Here is a 21,640-nt window from a genome sequence, read left to right on the forward strand (position 1 = left end):
TGTCAGCAGGAGGTCTTGGTTTTAGTCTTTTTAATTGTTTTTGATCGTTACTCTCAAGTTAAATTTAATTGAACAATTTCATATATCAACATTGTTTTCGCCCACATGTGCCACATCTCACAAATCCGGCCCACATACAGTTAGGAATGATGACACTTGGGCGGTCAGCTCCTGTTACCAGATCTGAGCCTTATGGCATGTCAACCAAAGGTGGCAATGGTAGCTTGAATTAGTTTGGTGTGATTTGGGCCAAATTCAATTCTTAAGGTTCACATCCAGATTACACCTCGTCTACAGCACCACATGTTTGATTTCAAAAGGCCCATATTTGTTTTTTGATATTTGGACCACTATTCTACAAGTGGGGCACTTCAGGCTCACATCTGTTTTGTCTGGGCCACAAGAAGACCAGAAGTGCCACTTCATTGCCTGAAGTAGCCCACATCAGTATGCTATCATGTACAAGAAAGTAACCAGTCCTTTTAGACAACTGACTGTGTGGATGACCTTTGACACAAATTGTAATCAGATTACCAATAAAATTATATCTCCCTCGCCTTCCAATATCTTCCATCAGGCTTTCAGTCAGCTCGCCCTCAGAAAATGTTTCTGAATAAATCTGTTAAGTTTTATTTCATCATAGCCTCCAGGCTTCGACCCCTCGCATCTTTGCTCCTCGGTGAAAATCAAAACTCTCAGACCCAGCAGCCCTCACACATTTCATGCCTTACAAACTTCTGTATATGAAACTTGGTGCTCACTGACGTCAATCCAGGTCAGCAATCCATCAATGTCAGAGTATGTATGTATGGATCAGGAGATGCATCGATGGGTTGGTGCCTATAGCAGCTCGTCGAGATCCAGAGGCTGGGTTTTGTGAAGGGGCTAATGAATATTAGGTTTCTGATGGAAACAGACAAGAAAATTAACTGAAGTTGTGAGTCTTCCATCTCCTATAAACACAAGATTCAATTTATGTTTTATATATTTTATTTCAGGCTTTGCTTCCTTATGTTTGGACACACAATATCATGAACACCTGTACAATGTTGTGCAGCAATACAATGACACACAGCCAATATTCCAATGTTCAATGTGTGCATTAATCGATAAGGTTGCAATGTGCAGCCTATAGTTCAGTAGACTTGTACCTTTTAAGGTGGGTTTTTAGTTTGTCTATATATTGTAAGCGGGTCATGATCTTTTGTTTAGCCAATTTGATTGGATCTAACCCATATTCTGCCAAGTCGAAACATAAGTTGTATCAGGGCTTATCTATCTCCATAGATACCAAGATGCATACTGTTTACAGTGCAACAGTTCCCAACACCAGAAATCACCAGGGGACAATGTGAAAAAAATTGATCTCTGGGTTGGGGACCAGCTGTCCATAAATGTCCCCTAAAATTGCAAATGACTATACTCATTTGAATCGTTCATTTGAATACAATCAACTGGAGAAAGTGTGTGTGTGTGTGTGTGTGTGTGTGTGTGTGTGTGTGAGAGAGAGAGAGAGAGAAGGAGGTTACACATATTGTGTAGTCCGAGTGTGTGCAGTTGTCTTTGTGGTGACATGTGCTGGGGAAACTACAAGTCACTTCAACACCTCTGTGCCATGTTTTAGACATGTTTTAACAGACTCTGAGTGTGTGACTGTAAGTGTAACATGCGTGATGACTGACAAGAGTGTGTGTGTTATCAGTCACAGCTCCACAACAGCCCGATGGTGTGTGTGTGTGTGTGTAGGCCTTGGTCGTTGCTGTGTAAACTGTGTTAACACTGTTACCAAGTGAGAAATCTTGGCATTTGCACCGATGTTATGTAAAATGAGGCCATTAAGATTTCGACCCGGAGCTTGAAAAAAAAGTCTAACCATCCAGGAAGTGGCATCACTAATCATTTGCAAATTGCATAAAATAATTTGCCTGGCCAGTGTTTACCAACAGCGAGGTCACGGCCATCCATAACTCCACTGATGAATTGTGATATCAGGGGCCCTGGCACTGCAGCTCCTCTTCCAACCCAAAATAATGACCCTAAAAACTGTGTCTCTGCTGATTGCCAACGAGGGATTGTGGCTTTTGGCTTGTGCCATCAGGAGAACAGCAGTGTCCGCTTGGGTTAATGTCCCTGTATTGATCCCAGCAACCATTGCTATCGAAAATGAATTACCGAAGCCCGCACGGCAGCGAATCCGTCATCTGTGCTCAGCCAGCCGGCCAGAGCAGCTTATTGGTCGCGGTGGTGATGGATGTAAACTTTCATTGCTGGCTGCTTGCTCCTAATTCACCAGGGTTTACAACCCAAAACAAGGCGCAGCGGAAAGTTTTATACTCTCACCAAGAACTTGTAAACTTCATATAAGACCCCCACCCCTATATTTGTCTATTTCTTTCTGTTCGTTTTAATTGGGCTGCAGCACTAAGAGCATGTGTAACTCCACAGATTAAAAACCGCTGGCTCAACATGTTGTGGGGAACTGATCAGCACACTTTCCCCCATTTTTAATCAATGATGTTTTCTTCTTTTTTATGCAGCTTGTTCAAAAGAAAAGCCAAAACAGAATTTGAATACAAAGTAAACTCAGCTATTTAACCCCCCAATCCAAAAAACAAAACAAAAATCCATGCATGCGCCTAGAGCTCAGTTTTAATTTGTATTTTAATGTACTGTTTTGGAATACTTAAATAAGCATATCCTATGGCAAATACAATATGAAATATTAACTGTGTCGATATCTGCGGTGTGACTGAGGCGATGCCGCAGAGAGACGGTGATTTATTTCATTTTAATCGCCCAGGAGCGGGCGAGGGGGTGGCCTCGGCACTACGTTGGCATCGACTTTACGCACGCACGCACGCAGACACACTCACTCACACACACAGTATAAAATACTTTTTCCATAAATAATCATTTGTAGTATTTTATATATAGGACTCATGGTGGTACAGTTTGTCCTTTAGAGTGAGCACAGAATGGACCCCTCTCTCTATCTCTCTCCCTCTCTCACCACTCAAGTCTTTTATGAGGCGCAGAGCATTTAGTTTTTATCTTTAAGCACTGCTGTCGTTTACTGATCAAATAATCAATACTGAACCCGGAGCTGAGCTCAATGCATTTCTGAAGGATCAATAGTGCCAAAAAAAATCTAAATGCATTCTTCTAAAATGGTTTAAGTTCTCTCTCTCTCTCTCTCTCTCTCTCTCAGAGAGCGTGTGTGTGTGTGTGGGTGTGTGTGTGTGTGTGTGTGTGTGTGTGTGTGTGTGTGTGTGTGTGTGTCCTGTCTCAGCAGTTTCATTACAGGAAATGACCACAGAGCACTCTGCTTTAAAAGTGTAACCTGCAGCTTTTCATTTGGCTTAGTGCTGAACTCAGACACATGGCATTTAATTTAGATTTTTCTCTGTTCTACCACATGTTTACATTATTATGATTAATAATATACAATGATAGATAATAAGGGATTTATTATCGTTAGAAATATTCCTTTTTAAAAAGTAACAGGCTAATAAAAATGTTTTTATCCTTCTTCATTTTAAATATGAACTATTACAATGCAGCAAGAGCCCCAAATTATTTTTTCACTTCCCTCATAACGTTTTCATTTTATTTGATTTTGATCAGACAATATTATATGAATTAAACCTCGATGAGACACGTGGGCTCTGTTTCTCTTTGGCCAGGTCTCCCTCACTCTTGTCTATTTCCTGAGAACGACTCGATAGAGACAGACTAATCTTTTCATGACTTCTTGAATGACTCCGTGGCTGATGCATCACGCTTAATGTATTCTAAAGTATATTTACTTGAATCTGGCTATTGGCAAAAGTTAAGTAGCAGTGTTTAGTAATGTCGCATTGATCAGGCCTCTGAGCAAGTCAGCGGGACGGACACACACACAGACACACACACACACACACACACTGATGTGGCCTTGTTGGAAGATATATACTCCAACATCTATACCTTGTTTGCCTATGGCTCTACTTTAAGTAACCGTGTGTGTGTGTGTGTGTGTGTGTGTGTGTGTGCGTGTGCGTGTGAGATTACAAATTTTAATTTAATTCTATTTGACAAATTTGACAATTTTTGAAAGAATTATTTGATTTGACTTTGCTCTGTAAGGCCATTTGTTTTTCTCTCTCTCCTCTTTTAGCAGTCAAGTTAATTCTTCTTTTTTAAATCGCCACTAGACCTTTAACTTCTCGCTTTGCCTTCCAACATATTCTACAAAGTTGCAATGGGCTACAGGCCAACTCAATAACCCCCTGTCTTTTGAATGTCACGCGTTTGTCCTTAAATCTTTCAACTGTTAGAACGCACAGAGATCTGCAGCCCAAATCTGAGAAAAGGCCTAAAATGGTTCAAGTGTTTGCAAAGCGTTTGGCCGCAGTTTGTTGAGGAATTAGTGTGTTTCCATAGATTACTATTTTGGCACATTTGCATTTGAAAGCACCCGGCAATAGAGGACCGCGGTGATCAATAGCCCTGGTTGCCTTATCGATCTATCCGCAGTCTGATCGATTGGCAGAAAGAATTGGACGCACCTCTCCCCCCTGTGCTCTGCTCGTGGTTTCACTCCACATGAAAGTCAACTTATTTAGAAATAGACACTTTAATAGAGCAGCCGTGACAGAGGATCGGCTGTAAAAATATGAAGGACGAGTCCCAAAACAGGCCTCTACAGGACTAATCAATAATCGACAAGGTAGGATATTTTTTGAGTATTCGTGATTATAAAGAAAAATCCGAAATATATGAATATCTTTTATAAAGTTACAATTAAATTGATACTTTATTTATTTTAAATTCCAGCCATGGTTTTGTGTATTATACAGAATATTTTTGAGGAAGGGCTTCGAAAACGAGTGACTGTTTTGGAAAAAAAACCGTCACTGTAAATAAAGAAAAGAGTAAAGAATGACTATACTTTTTAAAAATTTTAATATTACTTTTACTGGGATATTTTTCAGTAGCTCAGACTTCCTGTGGATGAGTCATATTTCCGTTTAGATGGACAGATAAATCCTCTTCTTTCTGTTTTAATCTAAAATGGATTTAATCTGAAACAATAACAATTAATAATAAACACATATATATTATGTTTTTGTCATAAATGTGATCGAAGCTCCACATTTTTATCTGTATAGTCTGACAAGCTGTTAGCGAAATATCCATCAGTCAGGTGCCGTCACATGATGTCACGTCAATCAATAGAGCTACTAATCACAAACACATTCAATACACTATCGATCTGATTGGGCTGCATCACTAAATGTTATACGCATTAACTTTAGCTTTTTGGGGGGTTTCTCTCTCGCACACATCCGACTTCACCTTTCAAGGCCTCCATACACTGTGCTGATGAGACGACTGCATAGTTGTGTTGTCAACAGAAAAAAGAAACAACAGGCCCAGAAGACTCAAGCGTTTTCATTTTAATATTTCAATGAAATGAAATACAAGTGATTGTATAAGATATTTATTTAGTTATATTTTCTTTTTGATTTGTTATTTATGCCATCTTTTTATTCTATTTTATTTGTACACCTACACACAATACAATACTTACTATACAATGCTATACAAAATGTGTATGTGTGTATGTGTACACAATACTTACACAATGTGAGTATATGTATGTACAGGCTCTAAAACTGATTGAAATTACAATTAACTACAATTTAACTTCAAACACAGAGAGTGAGAACAGGAATACATATATAAGAATTACATTTACAAACCATCTGTGTTTTATCCATATTGTATTAATCTGTACTTGTATTAATGTAATGCTGTGTTTCTGTGTGTGTGTGTGTGTGTGTGTGTGTGTGTGTGTTGTGGATTGTAAACTCTCCGTGCATTTGTCATTCCCCGTTGTTAACTGTTGGCACAGAATAATATTTTGCTGCCATTTTGTGTGGCATTTATTTTAGTTGCTATGTAGATTTACATATGTAAGTAGTTGTTTCAGAACTGGTGTCAATACAATAGACCCACAGTCAGATATGCAAGTACACAAGACAGAACTCCTATTTTTACACGGAATAGAAAACGAATTGACTCGAGTTGTAAACAAATGAACTGAAAATTCTTTGGATTCATTGTTTACATTTTATCTTCTGTTTCAATCCATCGACTGCCTGTGTTTGACTGACACTGCAATTGTTTTGAGCCACAGATGCTAAATGCTGGTGTGTGTGTGTGTGTGTGTGTGTGTGTGTGTGTGTGTGTGTGTGTGTGTGTGTGTGTGTGTGTGTTAATCTGCAGAACTGAATGCATTTATCACTTAATATCTATCACACATCACAATAATGTTTAGTACGCAAGGTCTAAAGGTGCGAAATGATACACACACATTCTTTCACTTAAGATTCTTTAGAGTCTGGATTAACGAGATCACAGATTCAAATGCAGATGCATATTTCTCAACACAGCCTATGGGCCTGATATGTATACATTTACTCTGCTTGATAGATTGCAGATTAGAATGATTATAGATTGTAATGTGTATGCGTTATCTCACTAGCTAGTTAAGAGCATTACTCATTGTTCTTCTCCTCCTGCCCTGGTGGTTTTTTAAACCTCACAGCTTTTTCCCTCTTAAGTACTGCTAACGCTGGATTTATTAGGCTTAAAGAATAGCCTACACATCTTCCTCAAAGGGGATCAGACATTAAGTGTAGATCAAAAGGATAAGGTCTTAAAAACAGTACAATGCCTCTTCCTCAACACTTATTCTTATTCCCTTATGCATGTTAATTCAGGGATTGTACGCAGACAGATTTAAATGGCCCTTTGTTGGAAGTTGTATTCATGCATTCTTGCAGAACAATAATTCTCATGACTAGAGGTGTTAAACTCCCCAGATTTCCTTGTATTAATTTTGCACCACAGCAAAAGAGTTGCTTGGATTTAATATAACACTTTTTTTTTTTAATTATGCGTCTTTTCAAGGTGACAAAAGTTGTGGATTATCTAAAAAATCATTTATAAACCGAAATACTGTGGAAGTTATTTTTTTATTTCTTTATTGTGGAGACAGAGGAGGCGTAGATAAATTTGAAGTGCACCAGTATAAGCTTTTGTATTTTCAGAGATAGCTCACAGTATGAAACAGCGACACAGCTGCAGGGAAAGCGCTGGGCCGCTCGGTTGGATGTGGAACATTCAGATGCACAGAACAGAACCGATGACCTACCACTACTACTACTACTAGTCATCCTGGCTCTGATATCAAACAGTTTTTTTTTTGGTGTGCTGCAGCTGCAGCAGATGTGTTATGTCTTCTTCTTTTCTTTTGGTGGATATGGGAATAAATGGTGAAAAATCTCTCTGCCAGCTTCGTTTTGTTAGGTTGTAAATCTTTTGTTTTGTTTTGTATTCATCAGCCAAGTAGTGAAAACCCTCAGACTCACAGTATGAAAGCAAAACATGTATCAGTCAGAATAAATGTGGGATCAAGTACAACTGGATTTTGCTTCACCACCACCAACCACCCATACATGCCCCCTCCACCAACACTACCCCTCTCATACCCCCCTCCCCGAGTGCAACTCCCACCCTCCACACCCGATAGAGCACCCGTTGCTAGGCGACAGAGGGAGAGATGGATTGAGGAGACATAGTCGATCAATTCTACAGAGAGAGAGGGGGAGAGAGGAAGGGAGGCAGGGAGGCGAGAGAGAGGGAGAGGAAGGAGGGAGGGAGAAGGTTAAAGAAAGAGGGAGAGAAGAAGAGAGAGAGGAGAGGAGGGGAGGACAGAATGCAGAGTGATTGCGGTCGTATTCAGGCTCCAGTTGGGGCTGGAGACGCTCCTTTGAAACATCTATCTTTGTTAACTGTATCGTGGCTCCCAAAATAAATCCATCTGCCCAGCTGTCCACCCTTCCATCTCTGTCCAAGTGCTCTGCTTTAATACTTTTATCACTACAAATTACAGTCCGCACAAGCAGCCTGTGTTTAATATTCCCTCACTCAAAAGAGAGTTAATTGTATATTGCATGCACTCTTTCTCTCTGGCTCTCTGCCTTTCTCCATTTGTCACTGCTGCACACACACAAACATGCAGATGCCTGGCAATACTGCATGCCCCTCTCTCTCTCTTTCTCTCTCTCTCTCTCTCTCTCTCTCTCTCGCTCTCTCTGTGTGTAAGTGTGTGTGTGTGTGTGTGCAGAGCTGGGTGTTGAGCGTATCGACTGAGTATCGATCCCACCACTCACCTCCCTGCAGTCAGCTCTTGTCCTACATAGCATGCCCTGTCTGATTTCTCCCTTAATGGCTTTTATCCAGCTCCAATCTTTATTTAAACTGAAAAGTAGGAATTAGCATCCACTTCTATCCTGGTCTCTCTTACCTTTTCTTTTCACTGTCATCTTGGAGCGAGTGCATCGGCAAGTATCGGTCCATTGACCCCTCTCACTTCCTCCCCTGGCTATGATTGCTTTCCCACTCAGAATTGTGCACTACAGTGTGTTACTTATGTTCCTCCTTGTCCCTTACAGTTAGCTGTTTCTGTATAGGCATCATATACAGTATAATGCTGCACGTTGGGCTGCAACTCATAATTATCACCATTACTAAATAATCTGATGAATATTTTGTTCAACAATTGATTAAGAGTTAAAAAATGTCAGGGAATAGTGGCCATCATTAGCTCAAGGTCACATCTTCATATGTCAAAATCACAGATAATATTCAATATACATAACCATACAAGGCAAAGGAAAGCATGACGTCTTCATTTCTGAGAGCCGCCATCTTTGGGTATTTATACCTCTTATTGATTAAAGGATAGGTTAGCCTTATTTCAAATGTTAAAACAATAGCCACATGCCCACGTGTCTGTTGTTATTGGTGACGGTAAAGATCCCTCCTTTTCATCCTGGATGTGATGAAATAACTGCCTTAACATGTTTCAGTTTAAGCAGTGATTCAAAATGTACAGTCGTCATTCTGCGGAAAAATTCATCTCAAAATTCAGCCAAAAGTGACATAAGTATATGGATAGATGATGGATGGATAGAAGGAAGGATGGATGGAGTGAGGGATGGATGGATGTACTTCCTAAACTGGGAAATCCCTGCAGGCACACAAAAAACACAAAACACCAAGAATATGCAAAATATAATAATAGAATATATATATATATATATATATATATATATATATATATATATATATATATATTTATAGTGCAACTTGATACACTTGTGAATTTACTCTCTTATTGACTAATAGCTTCAGCTCTAACTGGGTCTCCACTGTATTTGATTTAAAAGTCATTAACAATCATAAACGGGACCAAAAGACAACTCCAGTTATTTGGGATGTTTGTATTCCCCCAACCTTGCATCGTCATGGCAACAGCCCTCAGATGAGCACCATTCATTCTGCACATACTTCATATCGATGGTCTTTTCCTTATTGTGATCAGCCAGCCACAGCCTGGGGAGGAACCCTCCGCGTGCCGTCATCCCTTTCGATTCGATTTGATTTGTTGCTCATAGAGCGAAATGAGGGGAGAGACTCTTATCTTGGCCGAGCAGAAACAAGCCATACCAAATAAGACACATCAGACTATCTGTGCTGGCACACACAATGGGGATTAATTGATCCTCTAATACCACAGATAAATCAATTCCTTCCTTCCCCCCCTCCCCTGAGCTCTCCAGCCAATTGGACGTCCTCGCCATTTGATCAACGAAGCATCTCCAGCCAATAGGAGGAGCGCTGGAGGTTGACTGACAGTGGCACAGAGGTGAGCGCCAAAAGAGGTTAGAGAGAGGGAGTCCATCAGAAAGCCATTGGCAGCAGGAGGGAAAGTGAGGGCTGTGGTGTAGTGTGCAGCAATCCTCAGAGAGCGCAAACATGCACAGAGGTGGAGTAAAGCTGCATGAGGAGATATTTATAACATCACTAGTACTGCACAAAATGTGGGATACAGGGTTTACCTCTGCAGACTGATAGCAGAGGTGCGACTTCTCAGACGTGACAAATAAAACAACACTTTACTGCAAAATTAAACATGAGATATTGAGATGAAAAGATTTCACATCATATTAGTGTATTCTTGATTTAACAGATAAAATATCCTTTACAGCCCCATCTCCTGCCCGCCCGCACCAAGCTTCATCCCCCCGGCCAAGACATCAGCCATTTTCTCACAGTTACCCCCCATCTTATCTCCACCTTCGTTTGATCCATCTCCATTAGACGCTCTCTTTGCACGGCCAGCCATCATTCTCACTCTTTCACTTATTTTGCGTGTCCCACCCAATCACTCTCTTATCAGCACCTCGGCATTTCTGTCTTTCCCACAAACACTGTTTTCCTCATGCAGCTCATATAATAACAGGCTAAAAATATGCCTTCTTTTTTTTTTTCCTCTTTCCAGTATTGATTTTGCCTGTAGCATTGTCTATGTGGAGAGAGAGAGAGAGAGAGAGGAGAAAGATGGAGGGTGGGGGAGAGAAGTAGAAGTAGAAACAACTGGAAAACAAATTACTTTCTACACATGTGGTAATGCTATCACCTTTCCTATATTGCTTAAGCGGAGAGCCAATGCTTTACCTCTGTGCAATACCTTTCAATTAAATGAGTAACTGCATTTGTTGAGGTTCTTTCTCAGCCACTCCACATCACACACCGCTAAAAGCACTCACACACACTGTACACGCATTTAATAAGAACCCGCCGAAATTAGAGAAACCTTACCATTGCAAATATGCTCCAGATCAGCTTTTCAGGGAAAATGGTTGGCTCTTTTTGGCACTAGTGTGTAATGGGAATGGAGAGAGTTGATCAATAGGCTATTGATCGCAGCTGGCCAGCGTCTGGGGAATTGAGAGTGAGAATAGAGGGGGAGTTAGGGTGGGGGTTGGCTCCAGGTTGAATTTTTAAAATGCTCTCTTTCAGAGATGACAAATAGTCTATTTGAAAAGAGGGAAACAAAGACAGAGAGAGGGAGCGTCATAAAGAGAGTCTCTGCTTCTTGTGTTCTCCGAGCAGAGAGCTGAGACCTCCCTGTTTCCCACAAGTTACAGTATTTTGGACATGAGCTGCTCAACTACAAAGACAAAGCGAGCAGGGACTTCTCAGGCTACAGTAGATTGTGTGTGTGTGTGTGTGTGTGTGTGTGCGTGTGCGTGTGCGTGCGTGTATTCTGGCTGCAAGGGGGGAGGGGTGTAGTTATTACACAAAAAAATCCTTCAGATCCAAAAAATAGTGCTGTAAAGGCATCAGACGACTGACTAACCTGCAGAACCATGCATCTGGCATTATATCTAACTTCACAAAATCTAAGCTTAAGTGCCATCTATACAGATCGTATACAGATAATATGACACAGTTCTGAATAGTTGCAAATCTCTCTTTGTATTAGAAATTCTAATTTCTAATCCTTCTGTAATTTATTCATTTCTTACTCCTTTTCTTAAACGGTAAATTGTCATTTCCGCTGACACAGTATTCTTTACAATTTTTGAATTACACACTTGTGTAAGAGCGAGGACTTAACTGCACGTGTAAGGACAGGACATGATAAGATGACCTGAAGTGTTTGCCACCACCAAAATATTGTTTTTCTGATCAGTGTCGATGATGCGAGATGTGGTGTGAGATAATGTGACTAAAGGGTAAAAATATGTTCCTCCTTCATTTTTCCTATTTTTGAAATGTATGTGATGTGTTTTGATTCCATCTGCATGTGTTAATTTACATTTCAGAAAGACCAGCGTTGGTTTTTTATTAAACAGAAATAAGCATCACAGCTTTTTACAGTAAACCAGTTATCCAGTCCCAGAGTTATCATTAAAAGTCACTAATATGCTAAACTATAATCTGCAACTGAAATCTGATTTAACGCCCCTGCTGGAGGGTCACAACAGGGCCTTTGATGGCAGTTTATACCTGAAGGGAGTAAAAAGCATATGTACGCTAGATAAATCTTGAACCCGTCCAAAAAATGTGTTTGTGCTTTTAGATTAATTGTGCAATGGTGGGAAATTGAATCACCTCAGATTTCCTCTGATAATAAACCCCTTTGTACTTTTTCTGTCCAATACGTCTGTGATTTTAGCAGTTTATGGATAAAACATCAGAATTAGATCAATTCTAATAAATAGTGTAAACACTGTGTCTACACATGCATTCGTCTTTTGAATTTTGTATCCACGTGTTATAAGCAACAGTTGAATGTGCACATGGGAGTTTACTTTAGTTGTGATGGTTGGATCCTCCGTGGACAAGGTTTTGATTATTTGAAAGCACAAACTCCAGCAGCTTAATTTGCTAATATCACTGTGATGTCAGTTGCTATCCTATATCCCAAGTGCAAACACAATAGCAGTGAAAAAAATAATTGAGCAGTATTCACCATTCTTCTGTCTCTTCAAGACTTGTTTACAATCACTTCGGCCGCCTTAGAACATGATTTTACCACCGTCAAAACAGGAACAAGGTTATTTCTGTTTTCTCTTTAGGCTTGTTGTACAAGTGTTTATTGAAGGGTTATGTTGCGAACAGACATATAAGTCCACATAATATCTTCCAAATATTCTCCACTCACAAGATCAGCACAGTTTCTTCACTACACACACAGGCCTGTAAACATGGGAACTCAAGCTGGAATCATTACCTCTGAAGGCTTCCCAACTCAACTGCGGGCAATGGAAAGCTGTTAGAGCACTAGTCTGTAAACACCCTTGAGAGGAACCTATACCTCAGTAAAAATTCTGCTGTAAATAATGTATTGAATGCAAAGTTAAGGTCCACAGGGAGATATAGATAGGCTCATTACTCTTTTAGTTTGCCGGTCTTTTTACGTAGTCCACACAGCTCTCAAAAAAATCGACTCCAGATGCTCCCTCTCTCTGTTTTGATTTAAAGATGCTTTTACCTGCGGATATTGTTATGGATATAGGTATTGTTTTTTTTATTTTCTGCACATCGCCTTGAGGTTTGGAGGCTGTTAACTCATGCACCCACCCACATGCTCTGTGCCCTACCAAGGTTGGGATGTGTATGTGTGCATGTATTAGTGTGTTATCTGTGCAAGTAGTTGAGGCGAATGTGCGGCTGTGTGTGTGTGTGTGTGTGTGTGTGTGTGTGTGTGTGTGTGTGTGTGCGTGTGCGTGTACGTGCCCTGTCCGGGATGCATTGATCTCGACGCAGGATGTCAAACATTTTAACGCTGATCCCGTTCTTGTTATTGCCTCGAACAGCCGGTCTGTTAATGCATTAAAAATCGTTTGTCCCTATCTTTTCCAAACTTATCTCGCCCTACTGCCCCGAGCAACACAAGAATACCCCTCTGCTGTAACATACACACCACTCGCGCCCCTCCTTCTTCCACCCCTCTGTTTTTAACCACGTCCTTCCATCCTCCGTCTCAATCAATCTTTACGACACCCGGTTGTGTCTCTCTAATGTTTCCGGACTTGACCGTATCCCCGTTCAAAAATTCTTAATTAAGCCTGTTCTGTATGTTTACCGTTGGGCAAATTACAATCTGACAGGGCTAATAAAACAACACTGGCAAGGGAGAAGGCCGACAGGAGCATGTGCTATGACCCTTACCTCTTTCGCCTGTCTCTATCTCCACCTCAGCTTATCTCCCTCCATCCCCACCTCTTCATATCTCCCTATTTTCTACCTCACGGGTTTTGAGGAGGAGAGGGAGGGGACGAGGGAGAAGCGGCGGTCAGGCACCAGTTGGTCAGGGTCTCATATCCATCGCCTTCGACGTGACTATTTGTTTTAAATACTCTCATGTCATTACGCTGACATATCTTGGTATCACCACTCAACCTACTTGCTTCTCATCTCTGATTATTAAGATTCATGAACCTGCCTGCCTGCATGTCAACTCGTACAGATATGAGTCATATATCTAACTTCACATCAGCATTTTTCTTCATTTAGGTATTGACTCATGCAGCGTTTTCGCATTCTGCAATCTATAGCACCGCAGAGTGTGTGCATTATATCTCTATTTCTGAGCAGTTTTGTCTGGTCACTTGAGAAGTGCTATTTGCTTGATGCTAAAGCATGATGGAGAGGGAGGCGCTGCATGTCATCAGAATGTCTTCAGCTGCTGGGCTTAATGTTCAACACTAAGTAGCACAAAAGAGAAGGTCTGATCCCTGCAGTGCAAAATAAAATGGCCATAGTCTTTATAAAACAATGTGCAGTGAGAAGCATCATATGAGGGATGCAAAATATGCAAATTCAAATAATGTATGTGGTGTGTTATAAATGACAAAATGAGGCAATGTGCGCAAACCAGGTAGAATGCACACTAAAGAGGGTTGATTTTTGGGTGCTATTCTCCCACAATGCAATATACAAAGCACATACACACTTTAAACATCATGTTACAAAGTTGCAGATGCCTTGTGTTGTACATATTACATTTTTACATATTAAATTCTGAAACACAGTGACAGTGTACACCAGTTACTATGAAGGAAGAAACGTGGGCCACACGGCAAAGCACACTCTGCATTCCCTAAAAAAGTAAATACGAAAAAAGTGAACATTACAAAACAAGGTCAAAGCCAATATTGTTCATATATTCTTGGTGTCCACCCAGGCTTCTCATGAGTTTAATGTTATGGGAAGTACTGCTTTTAATGTGTGATTAATAATGTCCCTCCATCCGTCCATCCGTCCATTATCTGTATTGCTTGTCCTTTGAGGGTCAATCCCACCTGGATGAGAGATGTGGTACAACCACCTATCACAGGGCAAACGGACAGAGATGAACAACCAGTCACACACACATTCACACCTACAGTCAATTTAGAGTCTCTAATTAACCTAACCTTAATCTGCATGTTTTTGGACTGTGGGAGGAAGTTGTAGAAAACAGACTGAACGACTGAAATAAATGTTGAGTATTTTATATTTTCAGTTATTTGCTTTTAGTTGATTTCTCTGTCTTTAATCCATGTCAAATGTCTTTACACATTGTTAAAAGCTTTATATATATATATAAAATGTATTATTATTTTATTAATTGCTAAGGTTAAGTTTGAATGAACGTTTCAGCTAATAATTGTAGATTCACTGGTACAAACCCCAGCTTTCTCTTATCCGCATAGCAAAGTGTTGACCAAAGTACTGTGTCCAGGTTTTCTTCACAAATGTAAAAAAAAATGGACACACATATCGTTACGAGGGTCAGGCTGTTAAGACTTATACCACCATGATAGAGGATGTGGCAGGTAGGCCGTGTAACAGTTTAATTATTTGTGTGTGTGCGTGTGTCTGATGAATTATCTGATGAATTATCTAAAGATTTTTTAAAGACTTTGAATGCGAGCAACATAAATGAAAATCCACTAACTTCTATTATACAGAGTGACAGCAGTTTACTATTGAAGAACCATGAGCACAGAAACTCAACACAATCTCACATGGCTAGAAGAGGCATAACAGAAAATATATGTTTTTGAATTCCAGTGAGCAAACATAATCCTCTCCTAAATCAATCAGACTGACAATAATAAACTTTACTAAATCAAAATCAGACCTGTAAGAAAATAAAGTGTTGCACATTCAGACAGAAGGGTGCACCTATAAAACCAGGACGATAAGGAAATAGTAAATTTTGCTGTTATACAGTTTGTAGGAGGTTAATGTGTTTTTACAGGACATTAACTATGAGAGTGTGAAATGACAAAGAATTACTGTGGAGCACGCCTTTTATAAAATGATTTTATAGGCTGTGACGTATTGTGACTCCAGACTTTATAAGACTGTAACTGTCTCATAAAGCAGCAATCAGACAAATGAGAGCAGATATATGAACATGTTCAAGCTGATGGTCACATCAACGCAAAGCCTGACTGAAGCAGTGTTTTAGTGCATGTGAGTGACAATGTAGGTTAGTGTGTGTTCCACCTTCTGTATGTTGCACTATACCACCTGACAGGTGCAAAGCCCTGTGGGATGGCACTGCTGTATCTTACACTCGGTTGAACGTATACAACAGATCAGAGGTGTAACAAATCCATTCCTGACTGCCGGAACCTCTCAGAGAGTTTCTGTGCCTGTGAACAACACGTCTTCAGGTTTCCACACCTCACAGCTGATGTGTCTGGCGCAGAGTATACAGGCGAATTAAATGTAGCTGCACACAGAAGTGTGTGTGACTAGAGGGAAAGGAGTCGTAGAGAGTGCAGTGGATCGGTGCGCGCGTGTCTGCAGGTGCACGTATGTTTCTGTGTGTCTCAATGGCGTCTTTAGAGTGGTTAATCAGAGGAGAGGTTGAGGAGAGTGTCAGAGTGTCAGGCCGGCGCCAGTGAAGAGTCCTCGAGTCCTCTCTCTTTCTGTGTTGACACCTCTTAACCTCAGTCTATCATCTCTCACACTCACACACTCCACTTCTATTGACACTCGCTACCCTGCAGCTCTCCAAAGACCTGAGGAGAATCCACTACAGTGATTGTCCGTGTGAGGGGAGCCTGCAGAGAAGAAAGGATTATATAATGCGTCAACGCACACGACAAGAGGCGATCAGATTTACTGGATTGTTTGGTTTCTTTTCATGACATTCCTGTGTGGATCAGGGAGGAAAAAAAACTACAGAGGCCATGATAAATCATCAAACCAAATCCATCTGTCAGCCCTTTGACGGAAAACGCAACATCCTCACATGCATCAATTTGTAAATTATTCTCTTTGTCTCCTCACACCAGGAAGTGTGCTGGATCTGTGTCCGCGCTGTCACTGGCTAGTGTAAGTGGGGTCAGGAGCCTGGGGTCAACGAAGAAGAGGTCAGAGGTCATAGAGCAGTGGGTCTTGTTAAAATGCCTTTTAGCCTCCTTCAGGGATATTATGTAATGGCTCTGGGAATAGGCTAGGTTCTAGGTTGACTGTTTTGTGGTGGAGACCGGGTGATATATGTGTTCTGCTTTATGTCGGATGTATATTCATTACCCTTTTTAAAAAATCAGGATGCAAAGGAAGTGCTGGGAGGTCAACAGGGGTCACATGTAAGAGGTCACATTTATGTGTTTTTCTCGAATGTATCTTTGCTTTGGAGGAAGCATCCTCCAGGAAACGATCCTCTTAAATAACACCTCTGAGGGTTCTCAGGTTGTGAACAAACATGAAAGTGATTTTTTGGGGGGTTACAAATTAAAATCTTCAAAAGCTTTTCTAGAAAAACATATTTTTTCCTCTCCACTGCACAGGCTCACCTGCATGGTGATGTTGGGGGGAAAACTGGGTTGTTTTGATCAATATATCGGAGACATTTGAATATCAATACTACGAGCGCCCTGTCTTCAATCTTAATTTTTAATATGGTGATAATAAGTGTATTAATTTTCATAAGTTTCATTCAATAACCTTGGAATATGAGTGATGGTGGCCCATTTTTACACGGTGAATATGCATCTCTCTCCTCTGTGCCGCCATTGATCACTCCTGTGCTGTCTCTCTCCCGCTCGCTTTGTCCTCCAGCCTCTCTCCCTCTTTCCTTCCTCTCACACCATTGTACTGTAAAATTCATCCTTATTCCCTGCTTCAGCAATCTAACTGTGCGCACTACCTTTTATCAGTCCAGAACTGTTAAATTAATAAATTGATATTGACGAGCTATCAGCCGGGGGATAAATTATTTGGGAGCAGAAGGCTCGGGTCACATGACTTTTAGTACCCACAATTCTGTAATTATTCCCCACGAGAAGAACCATGGTGCGGTGCAGAGCCCTCCCCCCATTGAAATGAACAAACACACACATATGCACACACACATACATACATACACACATAATCACATGAAGAACTATAAATATCCTCCCATACAGTGGATTGCAGGGGCCGTGGGAATACTAATGATCATTACTGCTATCATAACCATCATGGTACAGGATGTTAGCCAGTTTCATGCATTTTTATCATCACGATTTATACAAATCTGAAGTGGAGAGACATAGAAAGTGTAGCAACACTGAATGCAAATGACACATTATACAATGTGGAGCCTTCCATTGCCGTGAGCACAGAATGGGCTAAACCTGCTAACTGTACGATGCAGTGTGGTAGGACGAACCTCCTGCTGCTGATGGTCTCCGCTCTGTAGCACATACAAATGTGAGGTGCAAACTGGACAAGGAGGTGAGCGCTGCAGATGCAAGTAGGCATGTGCCAATCATGGAAGTGCTCTTGTTGCCCTCTAGCCATCGCTGACCTTTTGACCCTGGCCATGGCCTAAATGTCAGAGGTCACCATTCAGGGTCAGTGGGGATCACTGCAAGACCCTGGCTGCATCACCATGGCAACACTTGGCTCGCTATATAGGAGGAGAGATGGAGATGGGGGGTGTTTTGCATTCTATATGCTGAATTCATGTATACACACACCTACACACACACACACACACATTCACATCCATGTACTTCTTTCTATCTTAGTGAGAACACTCATTTGATAAATGTATGTCCTCACCCCTTACCCTAACTCATCATAATAAACTGCCTAACCTTATCCCTTAACTTAATCTTAAAACAAAGTTTTAAAGCTCAAACAGCCCATTAAAAGTGCGTCAAAAGTGAGGACATGGTCAAATGTCCTCACTCTGTAAGGTCTGGGCTCAGAGTGGTCCTCTCAAACATATCTGTATACACTCACACACTGGGTTGATAATCACATCTGTGTGTTTTTCACTGGGAGTCAAGCTGTCCCTATTTGGTTTCCATGAAGCACACAGCTGGGCAACAACCAGAGGCCTCCTGGCATCACACCCAGCAAACACAACGCTTTGCCATCATCCACATTAATTATATGTCCTGCTAGAGGCCGTATCCTATCACCTCGGATAACTACACAGCCCTTATTCTCTATAGCAGGGGTCGAAATGTCATATGGAAAAGGAAGTCTGGTGAGGAGGATTATCCTCAAGGAGTTTTTTGGAATGTTCATGAATAATAGCAATGGGGGAAAATAAAAATTTCATAAAAAAAGTTATGACATAAAATGCTGAGTTGGTTACAACACTGACGACCGTGGGTTGATAAAAAATTGAAATTTTGACAAAAAGTATCATGTGCTTACGTTGAGTGCATCCTCATGGAGCTGGAGATATTCGCTTGCACCTTGCGACATCTAGTGGCCGGATCGGATGCTTTCTCCCCGGCGCTGTAGCCCCGGCTCCTCGGCTGCTCGGCTCCTCGGCTCCTCGGCGCGGTGAGAGAGGGGGAAAAACCCCACTAGTCTGCTTTTGTCTCCGGGGAGCTGCGGTCGATGCCTCGTCCGACCATATGTCTGATCGCAGCTGCCAATCAACAGGTCAACGCGACCCCGGGGAGGCAGACACTGGTGGGGAGAGATCAAACACTGGACCTCGGGGATGACAGATGCAGATGAAAAAAAAAAAAAGAGAGGCAATAAAACATTGCTTCAAAGATGGCAACGGTGCACTGGGAGGCAAATTATTGTTAACAGTAATCTGCAGAATAGCGCCTCGCATTCTGATCGATTGACTATTATGGGGCCTTTGAAGCCGAGGTAACGCCAGACTATTGTTCGTGGTGGGACACAACCAGAAAATAGCAGCTGGTTTGGGTTCAGCTATAGCGCTTCCTAAGCCTCAAATACTACTTACTTGTCTGCAATCATGCTTTCTAATAGTCTGGCAATTTGGACTCCTCCAGGCTTTGGGCCTATTAGGAGTCATTCGTATACAGCTGCAGTCGCTCCACCAGGAAACCTCAGAGAAAGAAGCAAATAATTAACAGTCATGTCAAATAAATGCCAAATTCTTCATTTCACATCCACTTCAAATATGATTATTTTCACGAGTTATCAAGTTTTTTTGCAAGATGTGCATGAGCACTTCCAAACTGCAGATCTCCCTTTTTCAGTGTTTATGAGAGGATTAAAATTAAATGTTGTGTGTCTTACTCTTTGTACGACTTTTAAGCAAAAATCTAAGTCAGACTGAATTAAAATGAACAAATGACAAGCTGGACCTTAAACCACAATTTAAAACCAGGATCTGTGTGGAACATTTGAAATTGTTAAATCACTATTTATGAGTTAAAGGAGAAAAAGTTGAAAAGTAGCAAATAAGCCCCTAAAAACAGTAATATTCAACGATAATTTATTATGGAAAGATATTTAAAGGTCTGTGTTTGTGTTAAGTTGTCTCAGTATTGGCCAAAAACCTTTTTGATGTGGTTTGTATTATTTTTGCTTGGAGACAAAGAAATATCTTCATAATCAGGTAAAAAAAAATTAAAATGTGTATGTCTAAGTATTTTAAACTATGAAGTAAATGTAGCAATTTTCCCACATTTAGATGCATTAGGGAAATTAGTAGTACATATATATATATATATACTAGAGTTGAAATTTTAATTTACAGCCAATACAAGACCTTTATCTTAAGTCATAACTATAATTTATGTGTAACTCTGGCAATAACAGCACTATGAGTGAATTAATTCAATATAATGATTGTATCCTAATACGTTATTCAGTTCTTTTGAATCAAAAGAAGGTTGAACAATTTCTAATGCTGTTAATATAAAATATTGCACACAATAGAAGCTTCAAGCTGAAAACCAACATAACATGAATCTAATATATCTTGTATTTAGTTTCATGTAGGTTTGAGCTTCACTCTCTGCTGTGTGAACGGTTGTATGCCTACAGTCAAATCAATGAGATACATGTAAGGCTGAAGGGAATCAGCTTTGGAATGCTGCTGTAAATGTGTTGTATTAAAACACGGCCATAATGTTTCATCGCCGTCTCAGCAGGGCTGATCTTCTTACCTCACTCTCTGCTAATCACCAACAAATCTTTGTTCCTTAATCTACGGCCCCCCTGCATCCCCTCCGCCCATCTCATTAGATTAACAAAATGACATGCACATACAGTATGAACACACACACACACACACACACTGATTGAGCTCATGACCTCAATCTCACTGACTCAAAAAGGTAGTTAATTACAATTTTGTGTGATTTTGTTGAACATGTTATTTGCAGTTTTTTTTTGCATGTGCATTATATTATCAAAAATTCTTAATTATTTATACACGCACACACACAACCTGCAAGATTGTAAGAAGTTGTATGTGTGTGTGTAAACTGATGTAAATGTGCGTGTGTTATCCTGTGTATGTGTGTTTGTGTGTGTGTGTGTGTGAGCACGTGTGCATATGTGTGTACAGCAAACATATGCAACCAAATTAAAGCCTTAAAGCTGGTGAATAGAAGAGGATTTGATGCGGAGAACAATTCATGGGAATTAAGCAAATTAGGCCTCCAATTAGCTGCCGACATTGAATAGGAAGATTTGGTGAACAAAAATTAATTAGATGGATTTGTCATTGTTCTAATGAACATCACCAGAAAATAACTGTTGTGAATTACCCTCTCTTCTCTCTCTCTTTAAGCTTTATCCCTCTGACATATTGTTTGTCCGTTCCAAATCTAATTTAATGTCAACTACTGCCTTAATCAAATATTCAATCATTTGCAAATAAGAAGCCCACATGAGCCGAGACAAACAAACTTCAGAAAAGTCAATGTATGACCTAATCCTCTTTGGCTGCAGCACTGGGGATGTAAATGCCAACCTTTGCAAGTCAGAGAGGAATTTCACTATTGATGTGAGA

This window comes from Paralichthys olivaceus, chromosome 3 (assembly GCF_024713975.1).
Source record: "Paralichthys olivaceus isolate ysfri-2021 chromosome 3, ASM2471397v2, whole genome shotgun sequence".
In the NCBI taxonomy this organism is placed as follows: domain Eukaryota; kingdom Metazoa; phylum Chordata; class Actinopteri; order Pleuronectiformes; family Paralichthyidae; genus Paralichthys; species Paralichthys olivaceus.